At 38.6% G+C, this 21,039-nt stretch overlaps 1 long non-coding RNA gene and 1 other non-coding gene across 2 annotated transcripts in view; one reads left to right on the forward strand and one right to left on the reverse strand.

Annotated features, from left to right (window-relative positions):
* The window catches only part of LOC139034095 (uncharacterized), a 64,641-nt gene that overhangs the window by 21,080 nt on the left and 22,522 nt on the right, over positions 1-21,039 (forward strand). The window lies entirely within an intron of this gene.
* LOC139034099 (U6 spliceosomal RNA) lies at positions 16,848-16,954 on the reverse strand. Its single transcript, XR_011486554.1, has one exon. It is a non-coding gene; the product is annotated as a U6 spliceosomal RNA (small nuclear RNA).

The raw sequence follows: 21,039 nt of genomic DNA on the forward strand, positions 1-21,039 counted from the left end.
GGCCCCTTCCCACCCTCTCAGCTCCCAGAGTGCAGACCCCTCCCATGCTCACAACCACAGCCTCTCACAGGGCATTGCCACCCATGCCCTGTCGGCCAGGTCCCTCAGCTGCCCTGGCACTCACCGAGCTCTGTGCACAGTGCGAGCACCAGAAGGACGAGAAGGGGGCCTTTCATGACTCCTGGAGACGACACAGGCCTGTGGGTCCATCGGGGCACCTCCGTTTCAGGCTCCTGCCTCCCCTCCCCAAGACTAGCCCTCCCTGGCTGGCCCCCCAGCCAATAGTGGCTCCCGCGTCTACTCACCAGTGGCTTCACACTCCTTCTGGTGAGCCAGCATCTGGTGCCCCTTCCCTGGTGGCCTACTGTTATATCCCCCAGAACCCGCAAGCCCCACCCATAGGAATGCGGGGCGGGGCTCACCTGTCTCTAGCCTCATCCACCTGTCAGACCGCACCCAGGCCCAGACCAGCAGGAGGGGTGTCCTGTGGGTAGACATCCAGCCTCTCTCCTCCTTACCAGCGCTTGCTTTGGGGAGATCCTAGGAGGAGGGAACCCGGGCAGCTCCCCACTCCTCAGAGCTGCAGAACAGACCTCTCAGGACCGTCCATCGCCCAGCCCCTTCCTCCTCTGGGGCCCGAGCCCCCAGCCCCCAGGCCCGCTGTCTTCTGTGCATTCCCCACATGGCTGTGGGGAGCCCCCTCCTGGGTACCCATGTCCTCAGGTTCCCTGGGTACTTGCTGTCTTCCCAGACAGCCCCTTCATGGCAGCTCTGCCGTCAGAAAGCTCACTGTTGTGCTCACCTGATGAGGGACACGGACTAGGAGGATCCTACCCTTCTGTGGGATAAAGAGGATGCTGTCGAGGGCTGCTCCAGGCACATGTGGGAGGCAGTTTGTCCACCCATCTCCTGAGTTAGCTGTGTCCCCTCAGGCTCCACTTCCAGAGATCTCTGTGGGGCCGAGCCTGCCTGTCCATCCTGGTGCTGTCTAAGAGATGTTGGCTGGGCAAAGAGACTTGGGAGGAAGAAGTATTTCATATTGCCGTCTCAGAGAGGGGGTGTGTGTGGACCACAGAGGGGCACCACCAGAAAGGTCCCCCCATACAGGTAGAGAGAGACAGGACCTGAGAGCAGAGCCTTTCCAGGGCTCAGGGGTTACATTGTTCCAAGTCCCGGGGCTGACCTGGTCATCCAGTTTCAGCTGCTTTTGAGTGTGAGTTCAGATTAGGACAGGAAGATGCTAGTTGAGTGCTGGAGCAAGAACTCAAAATGGTAAATGCTTTCCCTTTCAGCTCTGTTGTGACAATACTGGACACACTGGATAAGTTTGAGGTGTGTAGTATGATTTAACTTACACGTATCGTGCAATGATGCACAAGACATTTAGTGACATTCAGTCACACAGGTAACAAATTAAGATAGAGAAATTTTTTTCTTGTGATGAGAAAGACTTTGCTCTCTTAACTTTCATAGATAACATGCAGTGGTGGTACTTATGTTAATCGTGTTGTACATTACACTCCTAGTACTTCTTTATCTTTCAACTGGAAGTTTGTACCATTTGATAACCTTCATCCAGTCTCCCCTCCCCACATGTCTCTAGTAGCCACAAACCTGTTCTCTTTTTGCATGAGTTTGTTTGTTTGTGAAGTGTAATTTACCTACAATACTAGGTCAGTTCCCATTATATGACATAGTGATTTGATATTGCCATACATTGCAAAATGATCAGCATAGTACCTCCAGTTACCATCTGTCACCATACAAAGAAGCTACATAATTACTGATTCTATTTCCCACAGTGTACAGTCCATCCTCGTGACTTATTTAATGACTGGCAGTTTGTCCATCTTAATCTCCCTCATCTATTTCTTCCCTCCCCCAGTCCTTTCCTCCTACTACCTGACAATCACCTGTGTACATTTGTTCATTTGTTCATTTTGTTCATTTTTGTTTTTTAGATTCCACATATAAGTAAATCATACAGTATTTGTCTTTGAGTGACATTTCAATTAACAGAATACCTTCTATGTCCATTCATATTGCTACAAATGGCAAGATTTCATTCTTTTTTATGACTAACACTTCATTGTGTATATACCACATCTTCCTTATCCATTCATCTATTGATGAGTGATTAAGGTTGCTACATGACTATTGTGATTAATGCTGCAACGAACACTGGAGGTACATGTTACCATTTCTAATCAGTGTTTATCTTTTCTTTGGATAGATATCCAGGAGTGTAATTTCTGGATCATACGGCAGTTCTATTTTTAGTATTTTGATGAATCTTCATACTGTTTTCCATACTGGTTACACCAATTAACATTCTCATGAATAGTGCATAAGGATTCCCCTTTCTCCACATCCTCACCAACACTTGTTATTTGTTGTCTTTTTGATGATAGCCATTTCTGACAGGTGTGAGGTGTTATCTCATTGTGGTTTTGACTTGCATTTCCCTGATGAATGGTGATGAGCATCTTTTCATGCGTCTGTTGGCCATCTGTATGTATCCTTTGAAAAAATGTCTATTAATGCCCTCTGTCCATTTTTAATCTTGTTTATTTTTTGATATTTATTTGTATGAGTTCTTTGCATATTTTGGATATTAACCCCATGTTAGATATATCTTTGCAAATATCTTCTATTATTCAGTAAGTAGCCTTTTCATTTTGTTGATGGTTTCCTCTGCCATGTGAAAACCTTTAAGTTTGATTTGGTCCCCTTTATTTTTGCTTCTGTTTCCCTTGTTTGAGGAGACAGATCCAAAATAATATTGCTAAGACCAAGATCAAAGAGTGATCTATGTTTTCTTCTAGGAGTTTTATGGTTTCAAGTCTTACATTTAAGTATTTAATCCATTTTGAGTTTATTTTTGTATTAGTTCAGTTGCTCAGTCCTGTCCAACTCTTTGTGACCCCATGGACTGCAGCATGCCAGGCTTCCTGTCCATCATCAACTCCTGGAGCTTACTCAAATTCATGTCCATCGAGTCAGTGATGCCATCCAACCATCTCATCCTCTGTCATCCCCTTCTCCTGCCTTCAATCTTTCCCAGCATCAGGGTCTTTTCCAGTGAGTCAGTTCTTCGCATCAAGTGGCCAAAGTACTGGAGTTTCAGCTTCAGCATCAGTCCTTCCAATGAATATTCAGGGCTGATTTCCTTTAGGATTGACTGGTTGGATCTCCTTGTAGTCCAAGGGACTCTCAAGGATCTTTGTATATGGTATGAGAAGTAGTCCATCTTGATTATTTTGATAATTGATATTGAGAAAGTTGATATTACTATGAATAATTCTCTGTAGCTGTCCAGTTTTCCAACACTATTTATAGAAGAAACTGTCTTTCCCTCATTGAATATTTTTGCCTTCTTTATTGTAGATTTTGACCCATGGAAGTGTGGGTTCATTTCTACGCTTTCTGTTCTGCTACATTGATCTATTTGTCTCTTGTGACAGTATTGATTGCTGTAGCTTTGTACTATAGGTTGAAATCAGGAAATGCTATTTTTTTTCCTCTCTCAAGATTGTTTTGACTATTCAAGGTCTTCCGTGCTTTCATAATGATTTTATAATTATTTATTCTAATTCTGTGAAAAATGCCATTGGTGTTTTGATAGGGGTTGCACTGAATCAGTAGATAGCCTTGGGTAGTATGATTATTTTAGCAATGTTAATTCTTCAATCCATAAGTACAGTATCTTTCCATCTGTTTGTGTCTTCTTTCTTTCATCAGTGTCTTATAGTTTTCCAAGTATAGGTCTTTTACCTCCTGGTTAGATTTTTCCAAGGTATTTTTTTCTTTTTGATCTGAGTGTAAATGTAGTCTTAATTTCTCTCTGGATAGTTTATTTTTAATGCATAGAAATATAACAGATTTATGTATACTATTTTTGTATCCTGCAAATTTATGAAATTCATTTATGAGCTTTAGTAGTTTTTGACAGTGTCTTTGGGAATTTCTGTATGTGGTATCATGCCATCTGCAAATAGTGACAGTTTTGCTTCTTCCTTTCCAATTTGGATTCCTTAAAAATTTTTTTCTTGTCTAATTGTTGGGGCTAGGACTTCCAATGCTATGTTGAATAAAAGTGTTGAATGTGGGCATCCTTGTCTTATTCCTGGTCTTAGAGGAAATGCTTTCAGCTTTTCACTACTGAGTCTGACATTAACTGTGAGCTTGTCGTAGGTGCATACTCAGTCAGTCAGTTGTGTCTGACTCTATGCAACCCCATGGACTGTGGTCCATCAGGCCCCTCTGCTTATGGAATTTCCCAGGCTAGAATACTGGAGTGGGTTTCCATTTCCTCCTCTAAGCAATCTTCCTGATTCAGGGATCAAACCCATGTCTCCTGCATTGGCAAGCAAATTCTTTACCCCTGAGACACCTGGGAAGCCAGCTGAGCTTGTCATAAATGACTTTTGTTATGCTGAGGTATACCCACATTGTTGAGAGTTTATTTTTATCATAAAAAGATGTTGACTTCTGTCAACATTGTTTCTGCATCTATTGAGAGATTATATATTTTTTATTATTCAAGTCACTAATGAGGTATACTGCATTGATTGATTTGTGGATATTGAACCATCCTTGAATCCCTGGGAAAAATCCCACTTGATTATGGTGTATGATCTTTTTAATGTATTGTTGTATTCAGTTTGCTAATATTTTCTTGAGGATTTTTGCACCTATGTTCGTCAGTGATATTGACCTATAAGTTTCTTTTTTTGTGTGATATCTTCATCTGGTTTGGTATAAAGGTCATGCTAACCTTGTAGAATGAGTTCAGAAGTGTTCTTTCCTCTGCAAAGTTTGGGAATAGTTTGAGAAGGATAGATGTTAACTCTTCTTTAAATATTTGGTAGAAGTCACATGTGAAGCCACCTGGTCTTGGGACTTTTGTTTGTTGGGAATTTTAAAATTACTGATTCAATTTCATTACTGGTAATTGGTCTGTTTATGTTTTCTATTTTTTCTGACTCAGTCTTAGGGAATTGTACACTCTAGCAATGTGTCCATTTCTTCTAGATTATCCATTTTATTGACTTATACTTGTTTATAGTAATCTCTTATTTGTAATCTCTTTGTATTTCTTTTTTTTTTTTTCTCTTTGTATTTCTGTGGTGTCAGTAGTAACTTCCTTTTCACTTCTGATTGTATTGATTTGGCCCTCTCTCTTTTTTTTCTTAGTGAGTTTACCTAAAGATTTAACTCTTTTTTTTAACTTTCAAAGAACTAGCTCTAGTTTCACTGATCTTTTCTATTATTTTAGTCTCTGTTTCATTTATTTCTGCTCTGTTCTTTAGGATTTCTTAATGTCTACTAAGTCTGGTTTTTCTTTTTCTTTTTCTTTTTTTTTTAGATAAACTATAAAAAAAAGTTTATTAAAAAAATAGACAACATATGTAAACATCTTTTTCAGTCACAAAGCTTCATAATACAGCATATCAGGCCCAGGCCTCAAATCTCTGCAGTGGGAGCACCGTAATTGTTGACTAATAAAAATCAGTTTATCTTTCAGTGAGTTATTAAGTCTATATGAAAATAAATAACCAGATTCTGCTAACTATACTAATATACAGAGAAAATCACAGATGTACAGTGGATCTCAGAAAAAAATAACTATCTGCAGTAACGTGAGATTGAGTCCTTTTATCATAATTGTCTTTTTAATATAGCTTCATTTCTAAATTCATAATGTAAAGTTGACTGAATAAAGCCAAACAAGAACAGAGTAGAGGAACCAGACAGATGGACACCCATCACTCCCCACCCTCACATGCCACGCCACGCACATGCCCCCCCCACACACGCCACACACACCTGCCACACACACCTGCCATGCCACACACACATGCCACGCCACACACACATGCCACACACAAACACACACACATGCCACACCACACACATGCCACACCACACACATGCCACACACAAAGACACACACATGCCACACACATGCCACACACAAAGACACACACATGCCACACACATGCCACACCACACACACATGCCACGCCACACACACATGCCACACACACACAAAGACACACATGCCATGCCACACACACATGCCACACACATGCCACACCACACACACATGCCACACACACACAAATACACACAGGGTTTTGGTAGAAGCAAAATTGAAAACATAATTTCTATATTTCTTGTTTCATGTATTATTGTAGGCACATATTTCCTTTACTTTTAGCTGGAAGTTATATGCCCCCAAGTGACTGAGTATGAAGTACTCAACCATAGTTTCAAGTGTGATACAATTTTGAGGAAACCAAATCTCTGTTACATAATTCAACAGCCACCCCAAAGGGAAGTCAAATCACAGAATGGACCATAACACACCAAAATGTAATTAAGTACCTGAGATTTTGCTGCAAGAATCTTAAACACAAGACTGTTTTCTTTAGGGCAAAATGCGCTTATATTAACATAATCCTTTCATGCCCTGTTCTTTATTTGCTGGGGTATACTTGTTAGATGACTAAGATGTTCCAAAATGGCTAAATAATACAATTTTACTTTTAAAAAATCTACTATAGGTAGATATTTTATCACACTTGATTTAATTTATATTGCTGACCTTTCAATTATTCAGTAACTCTTAACCAAGGAAAAATTTTAAATGAAGTATCAAGTAATATTTGCAATTAAAGTTTTTCACTGTATGGAAAATTTAAGATAGTTATTATCTGTCATCTGAATAATCATATTCTAATGATTAGCATAACATATTTAACAGAAGAACCCAGACAATTTACCAAGCTCCTGGATAGCCATTTCATAGCTTAATAACTCAGTAGTCTATTTGTAGCATATCTGCATAATTCATAAAAGTGACTCATAAAATAATTTTAAATCATTTAAAAATCTGATCTGCTATCCAAAGATTCATTTTATAAATCCACATCTGAAAATAATCTATATTTCTCCTTTCTACGACATCAACTTATCTCACCCAGCAGATATCTAACATTTATCCACAATTAAGTGAAATGTGAAATAACTATTATTTGAAAATACTTAAATTCTAATAGTACTGCTGTTTCTTGACTTTGCAGTGTTTCTCACTGACTGTATTTGAGGTTACTGGGATGATTATGCATTTAAATAGAGAAAATAAAAATTAAATGACATCAATGTTTACAATGCATGACACAATTAATTTTTAAAAACCCCATGGTAAAAGGAAAAGCTTTAAACTTCTGGATGCCAAATCAATGGCTGCTGCTGACGGGGGACCTTTTTCACAGGGAGAACCCACAGGATAATGTGTCTCAGCTGTACACAGTATGGTCTAAGTCAAATGTTATGACTGATTTGTTTTAAATCTATTTTGGAGTTCCAATGGATAAAATTTTTAAAAGTTACATTCATTAAAACCTTCATAAATTGCATTCAGTAAAATTTTCTCAAAGAGAGAAACATTGCATATTTTAGATAAGATTTGGACATACTTGTGCATTATAAGCCTATTGCTGAACTTAAGTAGCTTAAATAGGACTCTGCATCTATTCTAGTTATCAAATTTTTAAAAACAGATAACTTTACTCACTAATATCACATTATTCTTGGCTTTTGTTGCACAAGTAACAAAAGAAAAGAAAGAAATGAAGAAAAAAAAGGGAAAGGAAAATAGAAAATGAAGGAAGGCAACAGGAAGGAAGGAAACAAAAATGGCGCACTTACAATTTTTATGTTGTGGGGTCGCCAAGAGTCAGACACGACTTAGCGACTGAACAACAATACCAGAAAGGAATATAAATGGGAAAAAAAGCATTTAGAGTTGTGCTTAAACATAGATTCACTTTGTTGTACAGTTCTTGCTTTATGGTATTGTAGTATTTCAAGTTGCTAGGTAAGAATCCAGTGGACAAACTGTATAGTCAGCCAACAACAATTACTTCCATTTCTGGAGAAGTTAGACATCCATTACTATTTCAGTAACACGGCCACAGCTTTGAAAACACAGCAGCATGAAACAATTAAAAGGTAGGCACCTTGTTTTCATTTGTTCACCTTAAGAAAACAAAAGAAATGCTTGAACAAGAAGGCACTTAAGACAGAAATTCTTTCTCGAGTTCGTGCAGAGACGGTCGGCTCCCTCTGCCTCTCATCCTGCACAGAGGCGCCGGGGGTCCCGGCTCTGGCCTTCCACGTCGGTGTCCAGTAAGGAGGGCACGTGGGGCTGAGTCCTCTTCTTGGGGCCGAGAGGACAGCTGTGGGCTCTTTTTCTCTTTTTTAAGGTTGTTTATACTAGATTTTTCTTATATTCTAAGGTAGGTTTGAATGGTATAAATGTTTTATAACATTTTATAACTGCTTTTGCTGCATTCCATAGATTTTGGATTATTGTGGTTTTGTTTTTTTTCATCTCCAGGTATTTTTGATTTCCTTTTGATTTCTTCAGTGACCCGTTGGTTGTTTTTATGGTATATTGTTTAGCATCTACATGTTTTTATTTTTGTGTGTGTTCTTTTTTTTTTGGTAGTTGGTTTTTAGTCTCATAGCATTATGATTGGAAATGATGCTTGCTATGACTTCAGTCTTCTTAAATTTATCAATGCTTGTACTGTGGCTTAGCCTATGATCTACCCTGGAGGATGCCCCATGTGTGCTTGATTAGAATATGTATTCTACTGTTCTTGGATGAAATGGTCTCTATATATCTATTAAATACTTATGATCTAATGTACCATTTAAGGCTAATGTTTCCTTATCCATTTTCTGTCTGGATCATCAGTTCATTGATGTAAGTGGGGTGTTAAAGTCCCCTACTCTTATTGTGTTAATGTCAGTTTTTCCTTTTATGTCTGTTAATGTTTGCTTTATATATTTAGGTGCTTCTATAATGGGTACATATGTACTTACAATTATGTTATCTTCTACTTGGATTGGTTTCTTTAGCAAAATAGAGGATTTTTTTTTTTTTTAACACATTGCTCCTTCTCTATCTCTGACTCTGTCTCTTTCTTCTTCCTTTCGTCTTTCCCATATTCCCTCTTTCTTTCTCTCCATCTCCCTCCTCTCTAAGGCCAAGGGAAGGATAGAGTCCAAGGCCATCAGTAACCTATACTGGAGTAAAAAGTAGTCTGAGTGCCAAGAAGAAGATTGAGAGTCAAGTGAAACTCAACTTCCCTGGTAGCTTGGTGGTAAAGAACCTGCCTGCCAATGCAGGAGACTTGGGCTTAATCACTGGGCTGGGAAAATTCCCTGGAGAAGGAAATGACAACCCATTCCATCATTCTTGCCTCAGAAATCCCATGGACAGAGGAGCCTAGAGGGCTCCAGTCTGTGGGGTCACAAAAGTGTCAGGCACAACTTAGCAACTTAATAATAACAACAAGTGAAACCCAAAGACAAGTACATTTATGGCTATGCCACAAATGAAGGCCAACACCGACAAATAACAGTCAAGGTTGAAACCATGACCAAGGCCAGCCTGGAGCCAAAGCTGAGGCCAAACAAGCTAAACACTGGTTTCTGTGCATCATGACAGGTACCTACAACAGTTTTGAGCCACACTGCAGATCAAGACTGCTAGTACAGTGTTCTGAAGTTTTTTCACTCAGTCCCACAAACTTGGCATATTGTACCCCATGTAACCCAGTATTGAAACAGAAACTTTGGAGTGGATTTATATGTGTGTTTCATAAATCTTTATTGTGATAAAATGTACATTATATAAAATTTGCTATTTTAACCATTTTAAGTACACAGTTCTGTAGAATTAAGTGTATATATATTATTGTGCAACCATCACCAGGATCCATCTCCAGAATCTTTTCAGCTTCCCAAACTGAAACTCTACATCCACTAAATGCTAACTCCCTATCCTCTCCCCTCAACCTCTGGAAACCATCATTCTATTTTCTATTTCTGAATTTAACTACTCTAGGGATATCATATATAGAACCATATAACATCTGTCCTTTTGTGATGGTTTATTTCCATTAACATGTCTTCAAGATCAAGATTTATCTGTGTTGTATCATGTGTCAGCATTTTATTCCTTTTTAAGGTTGAATAACATTTTGTGAATAGATGGACCACATTGTGTTTTATTTATTCATGGACTGGGAGACAGTATTGTTATGACATCATTATACTACCCAAAGCAATCTACAGACTCAATGCAATCCCTATCAAAAACTCAACAGACATTTGAGGTGTTTCCATATTTTAGTTACTATGAATAATATTATTATGAACATCTACAAATGTCTGTTTGAGAACCTGTGTCTCTTTGGGTTCTGATACCTAAAAGTGGAATTGCTGGATCATATGGTGATTCTATGTTTACTTTTTTGTGAAAACACCGTAGTGTTTTCCATAGCAGTTGACTCAGTTTACATTCTCACAAGCAGGGCATAATAGTTCTAATTTCTCCACATTTTTATTAATTCTAGTATTATTTTAGATTGCAGTCATCCTAATCAATGCAAAGTGACATCTCACTGGGGTTTTATTTGCATTTCATCAATGATTATTGATGTTGAGCATCTTTTCAAGTGCTTTTGGTCATTTGCATTTCTCCTTTGAAGAACAGTTTATGCAAGTCCTTTGATGATGCTGATGCTGATTTTTAACTGCAAGAGTGTTTTTTTAATGTATTCTGGATTTTAGCACCTTATCAGATATATGATTTGCAAATATCTTCTCTATTCCATAAGCTGCCTTTTCACTATGCTGATTGTGTCCTTTCCTGTATAAAAGTTTTAAAATTTTGATGTAGTCCAGTTTATCTATTTTTATTTTTGTTGCTTTTGATTTTGGTGTCAGCCAAGAAATCATTGCCAAATGCAGTGTTATTAAGTGGTTCCCCTATATTTTCTAAGAGTTTTAGTTTTAGGTCTGTGATCCATATTGAGTTATTTTTTGTTTATGGTGTAAAGCAAGAGTCCAGCTTCGTTACATCGTATGTGGATACCCAGTTTACCCAACACAACTTTTCTCCATTGAATGATCTTGGCATCTTTGTTTAAAATCATTTGACTGCTTATGCAAGGGTTTATTTTTTTGACTCTCCACTTTACTCCTTTGGTCTATATTCTGTCTTTATGCTAGTGCCATATTGGTTTGATTTCTGTATCTTTGCAATAAGCTTTGCAGACAGGAAGTGTGAGACCTCCAACTTTGTTTTTCTTTTTCAAAATTTTTTGGTAATTTGGGGTCCTTTTCTCAATGTATTTTCAAATTTCCCTCCTGATTTCTTCTTTGACCCATTGGTTATCTAACAGTGGATTGTTTAATTGCCACATATTTGTAGATTTTCCAGCTTTCCCTCTACTTATGTTTTCTAGTTTCATTCCATTGTGATCAAAAAAGATATTTTTTAATGATTTCAACCTTTTAATATTTGTGGAGACTTGTTTTGTAACCTCACATATAGTTTATCCTATATAGGATATTCATGTCCTCTTGAGAAGAATATATCTTTGTTATTGTTGGCTGAAGCAAATTTTCTACATCTGTTAGATCCCAGTGACCTGATTGTTGTCATTGCTCAGTTGCTCAGTTGTGTTCGACTCTTTGTGACCCCATGGAATGCAGCATGCCTGGCTTCCCTGTCCTTCACCATCTCCTGGAGTTTGCTCAAACTCACATCCATTGGGTCAGTGATGCCATCCAACCATCTCACCCCCTGTTGTCCTCTTCTCCTGCCTTCATCTTTCCCAGCATTAGGGTCTTTTTCAATGAGTCGGGTCTTTGCATCTGGTGGCCAAAGTATTGGAGCTTCAGCTTCAACATCAGTCCTTCTAATGAATATTCAGGGTTGATTAACGTTGTTCAAATCCTGAGTTTTTAATAATCTTTAATAGGAGAATAATTACTTTACAATATTGTATTGATTGGGCTTCCCTTGTAGCTCAGTTGGTAAAGAATCTGCTTGCAATGCCAGAGAACAGGTTCCATTTCTGAGTCAGGAAGATCCCCTGGAGAAGGAAATGGCAACCCGCTCCAGTATTCTTGCCTGAAGAATTCCATGGACAGAGGCAAGCCTGGCAGGCTACAGTCCATGGGATCGCAAGAGTCAGACATGACTTAGCTACTAAACAACCATTACGTTGGTTTCTGCCACACATCAACATGAGTCAGCCATAGGTTTACACATGTCCCCTCCCTCCCACCTCTCACTGCATGCTGCCCCTCTAGGTTGTCACAGAGCACCAGATAAAATCCTGTATTTTTAAAGCTTTTATCAGGCTTTAAAAGCAGATAAAGCTCTTCTCTTTTACTTCATGAAAATATTGCTTAAAATTGGTGTAATTTCTTCATTAAATGTGATAAGACCCATCAGTAAAATTATCTGAGCATGATGTTTTCTTTGACAGCCATTTTTATTTTTCTTTAAGAGAACTATTCAGATTATCTTTTGTTTTCATAAATTGTGTTTTTAAAAATATTCATCCATTCAAGTTGTTGAAATAATGACATCAAGCTGTTTAAAACTGTCAGGTGCTCAGCTCAGCTGAAGAGACACCTGAGATGTTCCAATTTGGAGCAGGTGACTTAAACAACAGGCCAAATGTGATAGTAACATTGAAATCTTTAATCAGAAAGGTGCTAAGCCGGAGAAAGCGGTGACTGCCCTTTGCTCCATTTTTGCTCATGGGATGGTCCACTGATGGAGGGGCAGATGGATCAGACCGTTGTGGGGGTGGTCCCACTGTTAGTGAGGGGGGCTACTCTCCAGTTGCAGTGCGCAGACCTCTTACTGGATGGTCCACTGATGGAGGGGCAGATGGATCAGACCGTTGTGGGGGTGGTCCCACTGTTAGTGAGAGGGGGCTACTCTCCAGTTGCAGTGCGCAGACCTCTTACTGGATGGTCCACTGATGGAGGGGCAGATGGATCAGACCGTTGTGGGGGTGGTCCCACTGTTAGTGAGGGGGGCTACTCTCTAGTTGCAGTGCGCAGACCTCTTATTGCAGGGGACTCTCTTGTTGCAGAGCACAGGCTCTAAGGCGTGTGGCTTCAGTGGTGTGACTCAGACTCTACAGCACAGGCTGAGTATTGGTGGCACACAGGCTTAGTTGCCTTGAAGCATGTGGAATCCTCCCGGACCTAGCACATGTCTCCTGCATTGGCAGGTAGATTTTTAACCACTGAACCACCGGAGAAGGCCTCCTCTTTCATTTGTAATATTGCAAAACTGTGTTTTCTGTCTTTTTTTTTTTATTGGTTAGCCTTTCTAGGATTAAAAGATATCAGTTTTATCAGTCTTCAGGGAATACATTTTTGGCACTATTAACTTTATTATTTGTTCATTTTTATTTCATTGTTTTGTGCTTCTTATGATTTTCTCCTTCCTATTATTTCATGTTTAATTTCACTCACTTTTTTAGCTCCGTCAGGAGGAAATTATACCCCTGGTTTTCTTTCTTATTTTCTGATTTAGGTATTTAAACTATATATTTAATGTATTCAGGTCAGGAAGCAACAGTTGGAACTGGACATGGAACAACAGACTGGTTCCAAATAGGAAAAGGAGTACAATCAAGGCTGTATATTGTTACCCTGCTTATTTAACTTATATGCAGAGTACATCCAGAGAAGGAAATGGCAACCCACTCCTGTATTCTTGCCTGGAGAGTCCCAGGGACAGAGGAGTCTGGTGAGCCACTGTACATGGGGTCGCACAGAGTCAGACACGACCGAAGCAACTCAGCAGCAGCAGCAGCAGAGGACATCATGAGAAACGCTGGGCTGGAGGAAGCACACGCTGGAGTCAAGACTGCAGGGAGAAATATCAACAACCTCAGACATGCAGATGACACCACCCTTATGACAGAGAGTGAAGAACTAAAGAATCCCTTGATGAAAGTGAAAGAGGAGAGTGAAAAAGTTGGCTTAAAGCTCAACATTCAGAAAACCAAGATCATGGCATCTGGTCCCATCACTTCATGGCAAATAGATGGGGAAACAGTGGAAACAGTGGCTGACTTTATTTTTTGGGGGCTCCAAAATCACTGTGAATGGTGACTGCAGCCATGAAATTAAAAGATGCTTGCTCCTTGGAAGGAAAGCTATGATCAACCTAGACAGCATATTAAAAAGCAGAGACATTACTTTGCCAACAAAGGTCCATCTAGTCAAGGCTATGGCTTTTCCAGTAGTCATGTATAGATGTGAGAGCTGGACTATAAAGAAAGTTGAGCACCAAAGAATTGATGCTTTTGAGCTGTGGTGTTGGAGAAGACTCTTGAGAGTCCCTTGGACAGCAAGGAGATCCAACCAGTCCATCCTAAAGGAAATCAGTCCTGAATATTTATTGGAAGGACTGATGCTGAAGCTGAAACTCCAATACTTTGGTCACCTGATGTGAAGAGCTGACTCATTTGAAAAGACCTGATGCTGGGAAATATTGAAGATGGGAGGAAAGGGGGACAACAGAGGATGAGATGGTTGGATGGTATCACCGACTCAATGGACGTGAGTTTGAGTAAACTCCAGGAGTTGGTGATAGACAGGGAGGCCTGGCATGCTGCAGTCCATGGGGTCGCAAAGAGATGGACAGGACTGAGCGACTGAACTGAACTGAAACTGTTTATTTCCTTCTAAGGTCTGCTTTTGATACTTCCCATACATTTTGATACATTGTGATTTCATTACCACTCAGATTAAAATATTTTCTACTTTTCCTTGTCTATTTTTGAACCATTGTAATTTTAGGAGTGTGATATTTAATTCAAAAATACTTGGGGATTTTCCAGATCTGAAATGTCTAAAATGGGAGCCTCTAGCCATTTGTTGCTACTGAGCACACAACATGTATCTAGTGGAAATTCAGGTGCTTTTTAAGTGTAAAACACCTGCTGGATTTTTTAAAAAATTAATTTATTTTAATTGGAGGCTAATTACTTTACCATATTGTAGTGGTTTTTGCCATACATTGACATGAATCAGCCATGGGTGTACATGTGTTCCCCATCCTGAACCCCCTCCCACCTCCCTCCCATCCCATCCCTCAGGGTCATCCCAGTGCACCAGCCCTGAGCACCCTGTCTCATGCATCGAACCTGGACTGGCGATCTGTTTCACATATAATAATATACATGTTTCAATGCTATTCTCTCAGATCATCCCACCCTCGCCTTCTCCCACAGAGTCCAAAAGACTGTTCTATACATCTGTGTCTCTTTTGCTGTCTTGCATATAGGGTCATCATTACCATTTTCTAAACTCCATATATATGCATTAGTATACTCTATTAGTGTTTTTCTTTTTTTTCCCATTTATTTTTTATTAGTTGGAGGCTAATTACTTTACAATATTGTAGTGGTTTTTGTCATACATTGACATGAATCAGCCATGGATTTACATGTATTCCCCATCCCGATCCCCCCTCCCACCTCCCTCTCTACCTGATCCCTCTGGGTCTTCCCAGTGCACCAGGCCCGAGCACTTGTCTCATACATCCAACCTGGGCTGGTGATCTGTTTCACCCTAGATAATATACTTGTTTCGATGCTATTCTCTCGAAACATCCCACCCTCGCCTTCTCCCACAGAGTCCAAAAGTCTGTTCTGTACATCTGTGTCTCTTTTTATGTTTTGCATATAGGGTTATCGTTACCATCTTTCTAAATTCCATATATATGTGTTAGTATACTGTACTGGTCTTTATCTTTCTGGCTTACTTCACTCTGTATAATGGGCTCCAGTTTCATCCACCTCATTAGAACTGATTCAAATGCATTTTTTTTTAATGGCTGAGTAATATTCCATGGTGTATAGGTACCACAGCTTCCTTACCCATTCGTCTGCTGATGGGCATCTAGGTTGCTTCCATGTCCTGGCTATTATAAACAGTGCTGTGATGAACATTGGGGTGCACGTGTCTCTTTCAGATCTGGTTGCCTCGGTGTGTATGCCCAGAAGTGGGATTTCTGGGTCATATGGCAGTTCTATTTCAGTTTTTTAAGAAATCTCCACACTGTTCTCCATAGTGGCTGTACTAGTTTGCATTCCCACCAACAGTGTAAGAGGGTTCCCGTTTTCTCCACACCCTCTCCAGCATTTATTGCTTGTAGACTTTTGGATAGCAGCCATCCTGACTGGCATGTAGTGGTACCTCATTGTGGTTTTGATTTGCATTTCTCTGATAATGAGTGATATTGGGCATCTTTTCATGTGTTTGTTAGCCATCTGTATGTCTTCCTTGGAGAAATGTCTGTTTAGTTCTTTGGCTCATTTTTTGATTGGGTCATTTATTTTTCTGGAATTGAGCTGCAGGAGTTGCTTGTATATTTTTGAGATTAATCCTTTGTCTGTTGCTTCTTTTGCTATTATTTTCTCCCAATGAGGGCTATCTTTCATCTTGATTATAGTTTCCTTTGTTGTGCAAAAGCTTTTAAGTTTAATTAGGCCCCATTTGTTTATTTTTGCTTTTATTTCCAATATTCTGGGAGGTGGGTCATAGAGTATCCTGCTGTGATTTATGTCGGAGAGTGTTTTACCTATGTTTTCCTCTAGGAGTTTTATAGTTTCTGGTCTTACATTTAGATCTTTAATCCATTTTGAGTTTATTTTTGTGTATGGTGTTAGAGAGTGTTCTAGTTTCATTCTTTTACAAGTGGTTGACCAGTTTTCCCAGCACCACTTGTTAAAGGGGTTGTCTTTTTTCCATTGTACATCCTTGCCTCCTTTGTCAAAGATAAGGTGTCCATAGGTTCGTGGATTTATTTCTGGGCTTTCTATTCTGTTCCATTGATCTCTATATTTCTGTCTTTGTGCCAGCACCATACTGTCTTGATGACTGTGGCTTAGTAGTATAGTCTGAAGTCAGGCAGGTTCATTCCTCTAGTTCCATTCTTCAAAAATATGGAACGCTTCACGAATTTGCGTGTCATCCTTGTGCAGGGGCCATGCTAATCTTCTCTGTATCATTCCAATTTTAGTATATGTGCTGCCGAAGCGAGCACTGTATTGGTGTTTTTCTTTCTGACTTACTTCACTCTGTATAATAGGCTCCAGTTTCATCCACCTCATTAGAACTGATTCAAATGCATTCTTTTTAATGGCTGAGTAATATTCCATTGTGTATATGTACCACAGCTTTCTTATCCATTCATCTGCCAGTGGACATCTAGGTTGCTTCCACGTCCTGGCTATTGTAAACAGTGCTGCAATGAACATTGGGGGTACATGTGTCTCTTTCAATTCTGGTTTCCTCGGTGTGTATGCCCAGCAGTGGAATTGCTGGGTTGTATGGCAGTTCTATTTCCAGTTTTTTAAGGAATCTCCACACTGTTCTCCATAGTGGCTGTACTAGTTTGCATTCCCACCAACAGTGTAAGAGGGTTCCCTTTTCTCCACACCCTCTCCAGCATTTATTGTTTGTAGATTTTTTTGATAGCAGCCATTCTGACTGGTGTGAGATGGTACCTCATTGTGGTTTTGACTTGCATTTCTCTGATAATGAGTGATGTTGAGCATCTTTTCATGTGTTTGTTAGCCATCTGTATGTCTTCTTTGGAGAAATGTCTGTTTAGTTCATTTTTGGCCCATTTTTTGATTGGGTTGTTTATTTTTCTGGAATTGAGCTGCATGAGCTGCTTGTATATTTTGAGATTAATTCTTTGTCAGTTGCTTCATTTGCTATTATTTTCTCCCATTCTGAAGGCTGTCTTTTCACCTTGCTTATAGTTTCCTTTGTTGTGCAAAAGCTTTTAAGTTTAATTAGGCCCCATTTGTTTATTTTTGCTTTTATTTCCATTACTCTGGGAGGTGGGTCATAGAGAATCTTGCTGTGATTTATGTCAGAGTGTTTTGCCTATGTTTTCCTCTAAGAGTTTTATGGTTTCTGATCTTACATTTAGATTTAATCCATTTTGAGTTTATTTTTGTGTATGGTGTTAGAAAATGTTCTAGTTTCATTCTTTTACAAGTGGTTGACCAGTTTTCCCAGCACCACTTGTTAAAGAGATTGTCTTTTCTCCATTGTATATTCTTGCCTCCTTTGTCAAAGATAAGTTGTCCATAGGTGCGTGGATTTATCTCTGGGCTTTCTATTTTGTTCCATTGATCTATATTTCTGTCTTTGTGCCAGTACCATACTGTCTTGATGACTGTGGCTTTGTAGTATAGTCTGAAGTCAGGCAGGTTGATTCCTCCAGTTCCATTTTTCTTTCTCAAGATTGCTTTGGCTATTCGAGGCTTTTTGTATTTCCATACAAATAGTGTAATTATTTGTTCTAATTCTCTGAAAAATACCATTGGTAGCTTGATAGGGATTGCATTGAATCTATAGATTGATCACTATATTGATTCTTCTGATCCATGAACATGGTATATATTTCTCCATCTATTTGTGTCATCTTTGATTTCTTTCATCAGTATTTTACAGTTTTCTATATATAGGTCTTTTGTTTCTTTAGGTAGATTTATTCCTAAGTATTTTATTCTTTTTGTTGCAATGGTGAATGGAATTGTTTCCTTAATTTCTCTTTCTGTTTTCTCATTGTTAGTGTATAGGAATGCAAGGGATTTCTCTGTGTTAAATTTTATATCCTGCAACTTTACTATATTCATTGATTAGCTCTAGTAATTTTCTGGTGGAGTCTTTAGGGTTTTCTATGTAGAAGATCATGTCATCTGCAAAAGTGAATGTTTTACTTCTTCTTTTCCAATCTGGATTCCTTTTATTTCTTTTTCTGCTCTGATTACTGTGGCCAAAACTTCCAAAACTATGTTGAGTAGTAGTGGTGAGAGTGGGCACCCTTGTCTTGTTCCTGATTTTAGGGGAAATGTTTTCAATTTTTTACCATTGAGGATAATGTTTGCTGTGAGTTTGTCATATATGGCTTTTATTATGTTGAGGTATGTTGCTTCTATTCCTGCCTTTTGTAGGGTTTTTATGGATATTGAATTTTGTCAAAGGCTTTCTCTGCATCTATTGAGATAATCATATGGCTTTTATCTTTCAATTTGTTAATGTGGTGTATCACATTGATTGATTTGCAGATATTAAAGAATCCTTGCATCCCTGGGATAAAGCCCACTTGGTCATGATGTATGATCTTTTTAGTATGTTGTTGAATTTTGTTTGCTAGAATTTTGTTAAAGATTTTTGCATCTATGTTCATCAGTGATATTGGCCTGTAGTTTTCTTTTTTTGTGGCATCTTTGTCTGGTTTTGGTATTAGGGTGATGGTGGCCTCATAGAATGAGTTTGGAAGTTTACCTTCCTCTGCAATTTTCTGGAAGAGTTTGAGTAGAATAGGTGTTAGGTCTTCTCTAAATTTTTGGTAGAATTCAGCTGTGAAGCCATCTGGTCCTGGGCTTTTGTTTGCTGGAAGATTTCTGATTACAGTTTCTATTTCCGTGCTTGTGATGGGTCTGTTAAGATTTTCTATTTCTTCCTGGTTCAGTTTTGGAAAGTTATACTTTTCTAAGAATTTTTCCATTTCTTCCAAGTTGTCCATTTTATTGGCATATAGTTGCTGATAGTAGTCTCTTATGATCCTTTGTATTTCTGTGTTGTCTGTTGTGATTTCTCCATTTTCATTTCTAATTTTGTTGATTTGATTCTTCTTCTTCTTTTTTCTTGATGAGTCTGGCTAATGGTTTGTCTATTTTATTTATCTTCTCAAAGAACCAGCTTTTAGTTTTGTTGATTTTTGCTATGGTCTCTTTTGTTTCTTTTGCATTTATTTCTGCCCCAATTTTTATGATTTCTTTCCTTCTACTAACCTGGGGTTCTTCATTTCTTCCTTTTCTAGTTGCTTTAGGTATAGAGTTAGGTTATTTATTTGACTTTTCTCTTGTTTCTTGAGGTAAGCTTGTATTGCTATGAACCTTCCCCTTAGCACTGCTTTTACTGAGTCCCATAGGTTTTGGGTTGTTGTGTTTTCATTTTCATTCATTTCTATGCATATTTTGATTTCTTTTTTGATTTCTTCTGTGATTTTTTGTTTATTCAGAAGTGTGTTGTTTAGCCTCCATATATTGGTATTTTTAATGTTTTTTTTTTTTTCCCTGTAGTTGACATCTAATCTTACTGCATTGTGATCAGAAAAGATGCTTGGAATGATTTCAATTTTTTTGAATTTACCAAGGCTAGATTTATGGCCCAGGATGTGATCTATCCTGGAGAAGGTTCCGTGTGCACTTGAGAAAAAGGTGAAATTCATTGTTTTGGGGTGAAATGTCCTATAGATATCAATTAAGTCTAACTGGTCCATTGTATCATTTAAAGTTTGTGTTTCCTTGTTAATTTTCTGTTTAGTTGATCTATCCATAGGTGTGAGTGGGGTATTAAAGTCTCCCACTATTATTGTGCTACTGTTAATTTCCCCTTTCATACTTGTTAGCATTTGCCTTACATACTGTGGTGCTCCTATGTTGGGTGCATATATATTTATAATTGTTATATCTTCTTGGATTGATCCTTTGATCATTATGTAGTGTCCTTCTTTGTCTCTTTTCACAGCCTTTATTTGAAAGTCTATTTTATCTGATATGAGTATTGCGACTCCTGCTTTCTTTTGGTCTCCATTTGTGTGAAATATTTTTTTCCAGCCCTTCACTTTCAGTCTGTATGTGTCCCTTGTTTTGAGGTGGGTCTCTTGTAGACAGCATATATAGGGGTCTTGTTTTTGTATCCATTCAGCCAGTCTTTGTCTTTTGGTTGGGGCATTCAACCCGTTTATATTTAAGGTGATTATTGATAAGTATGATCCCGTTGCCATCTACTTTGTTGTTTTGGGTTTGAGTTTATACACCTTTTGTGTTTCCTGTCTAGAGAAGATTCTTTAGCATTTGTTGAAGAGCTGGTTTGGTGGTGCTGAATTCTCTCAGCTTTTGCTTGTCTGTAAAGCTTTTTATTTCTCCTTCATATTTGAATGAGATCCTTGCTGGGTACAGTAATCTGGGTTGTAGGTTTTTCTCTTTCATCACTTTAAGTATGTCCTGCCAAAGATCAGCTGTTATCCTTATGGGAATCCCCTTGTGTGTTATTTGTTGTTTTTCCCTTGCTGCTTTTAATATTTGTTCTTTCGTGTTTGAT

Source organism: Odocoileus virginianus, unplaced genomic scaffold, assembly GCF_023699985.2.
Source record: "Odocoileus virginianus isolate 20LAN1187 ecotype Illinois unplaced genomic scaffold, Ovbor_1.2 Unplaced_Contig_23, whole genome shotgun sequence".
Taxonomy (NCBI): domain Eukaryota; kingdom Metazoa; phylum Chordata; class Mammalia; order Artiodactyla; family Cervidae; genus Odocoileus; species Odocoileus virginianus.